Source organism: Palaemon carinicauda, chromosome 26, assembly GCF_036898095.1.
Source record: "Palaemon carinicauda isolate YSFRI2023 chromosome 26, ASM3689809v2, whole genome shotgun sequence".
In the NCBI taxonomy this organism is placed as follows: Eukaryota; Metazoa; Arthropoda; class Malacostraca; order Decapoda; family Palaemonidae; genus Palaemon; species Palaemon carinicauda.
Window position 1 is genome coordinate 72,281,563 of NC_090750.1, and position 3,011 is coordinate 72,284,573.

The window sequence follows — 3,011 nt, forward strand, 5'->3', positions numbered from 1 at the left end:
CCTAGGCCAAAATTTAACAAAATTGGATTTACAAACAATTCGACTGACAATTTGGTTTTAAAAATTCGTGCGTCTTCAATATGAATAGTTATTTTTCACTTTCATTTTTTTTTTTTTTTTTTTTTTTTTTTTTTTTTTTAGGTATTGTCAAACGTAGCGTATTTTTATCACCCATTTTATACGGACTATTCTTCCATAGCTTCATAAAGCTTATTTATGCCTTTGATCTTTTGTCTGTTGGTTAGGGACTTACCTCAACAGCTTCTTGGAACCAATGAAGTTTGCAAGTTGAAGACCTTCTGTAGGCTACTTGTCTTTCCTTACATCAACACGCTGTATGGTCGCCTAACTTTGGTAATGAGGTAATGGCTTCTAAAAGTAACCTTACACTCTCCTCGGGACTTTGACATTGTTTTTATATGAGGAAAATATATGTAGGGCGAATGAAAATAGAATTTTATAGCCTATTGGAAAAGGTCCGTTAGTTGAGTACTAGGGATGTGATGTTGGATGTTGAAAATTATTTAAAAAGCATATAAATAAACAAGTGAGAAATCTAAAATATGAATTGAAAAGCACATGATTGGTTTATACAACAAGTTTGAACTTTATAATTTCCATTCGTCTCCACGCAAAAAAAGAAAAAAAAATATATCGCTGAAGATATGAGATTTTCTTCGTTAACTGAGATGACATCTCATTCAGTGGAGTATTCTCATTTCCATGATAAACTAAAAGATCAAAACCACCCCTTAGAAATGGCTGCATTTCTAATCTCTTCCCTTCCCTTCATGTGTTTTTCATTTTTCTTGGACTCTGCTTCTTCTCCATCTTTCTCAGGAATAGTTACCAAAGATAATTACATCCATTCAACTGCGTCATTTCTTGAAAGTATAACAAATTTGTATTCTTACAGATTTACTCATGATAATCTTTAAAGATTGGGTTGGGTAGAACTGACATTTGGTTTCTGGATACGTGTTTTAAGACGTAATTAAAGAAAGCCCTCTAAGAAACAAGAAATATTTACGTTCCAGTAGACATCTATGTAATGAATAAGAGAAATATACATTAGCCTCGGAATCTTTGAGACAAAGCCATTACCTGGTGTTGAAAGTTAATTAACGTGAGGTGATCAGAGGTAAATAATCTAAGATATAATTGCCCATTAAATTCAAAGCCAACTGCCTCTGGGGTACTGGATTCATTAGGGATTGGATCTTCCAATCGTAATGAATTCAAGCCTGATGAACTTTAGTCTTCGCTTGTTTCTTTTCTCGTTATCGTTCGTTTGATGCCAATATTTCTCTTTCTTGGTAAGTATTGAACAATTGTAGTGTAAAGCAAAGATAAGAGATGTGGAAATATACATATTCATGACAATTTAGTCGTTGAATTTGACATGAAAGATGTCCTTTTTTATTAAGAATAATTCTTGAATGCTTATAATCTCTCTCTCTCTCTCTCTCTCTCTCTCTCTCTCTCTCTCTCTCTCTCTCTCTCTCTCTCTCTCTCTCTCTCTCTCTCTCTCTCTCTAAATCAGCATAGGAAGAATTCTTGTGAAACTCACAATTATATTTTAAAAAACAACCACCATGGTCTGCAAGAGCAAAAATATTATAATCCTTATTATTTCATGGCGAAATCTAATGTCCAACCTGATTCAAAAAAGCTATTGGAATGATGTTACTTTTTTTTATTTATGCGTGCAATCAAGGGGGAATATCATTCTATTTGCATTGGTCAATAAGCGTATCGATAGTAGACAGTCCCTTACTTGTGGTATTAGGTTCATGGAGACGATTAACAGCCTCTCCAGCGAATAAATACAAAACCTTGGATATATAGCAGATTCATTCTCTCCACGGGAAAAGGAATAAGTTATATCCTTGTTGTATGTATCAATTTCCCTGAATTTCCTTCAAAATATATTTAAAACGAACCCAGTAAAAACGCTAGATGCGCTCAACGTTCAATATACAATAACAACAACAAAGGCTGCCATTTCTAGTCCACTGCAGGACAAAGGTCGCCATTTATAATCCACTGCAGGACAAAGGTCGCCATTTCTAGTCCACTGCAGGACAAAGGCCTCAGACATGTCAATTCATGCGTGGGGCTTAGCTAGTTTTCATCACCACGCTGGGCAGGGCGGATTTGTGATGGTGGTCGCTGGTAGGTTTTCGTCTGATCACAGTAAACCAACTTAGGTTGGCCCTGACTATTACGGATTTGCTGATCATAGCGATCTACAAACCCTCTCTCCACGTTAAGGTATCTCCATTTAAAAAGCGTTCATTATAGCAAAAGATAATAATTATTATTATCATAATCATAAATATATCAACAGCAAGAAAATAATCTGCTACAGTGCGAGCTGAAAGACTTAGTTGGGAAATTTTTGACTGATTTATCAAAATTACCATGGCTTGACATATAGTGACATTTACAAATTGACACCTATAATACAAAACACTGACATAAACTGACATAAAACAGACTTATGTATTTTTCTACGCTGGGAGAAATGTTTATATATATATATATATATATATATATATATATATATATATATATATATATATATATATATATATATATATATGAAAAATGCACTATTTATCATCAAGTTAAGCGAACTGATTCAATATTGTTTGTCAAAACATTTCAATTATCATTCATGTTAAGATCGAATTATCATAAATATAGACTGAGGGAACTTATTAAAGCTTTGGTAACCATCAAAACTGAGAATATAAAATCAGAAAAATCAAGCACTTTATATTTGCAATTAAAAAAAGATAAAGGAAACATTGCTGTTAGGACTGTATGAACGTCCAGGACTACCAATGATAAACTCCTATGCATCCTGCTATACACTAATCACCCTTTCATTAGATTTCGAATTCCCTGTGAATTTCCTTTGATTTAGTATTCTCACTTTGGATTGTAGGGGCATTTCATGTACATGCGAGCTTTGTACAGACTCTTCATTACGTTTTAGCGAACTG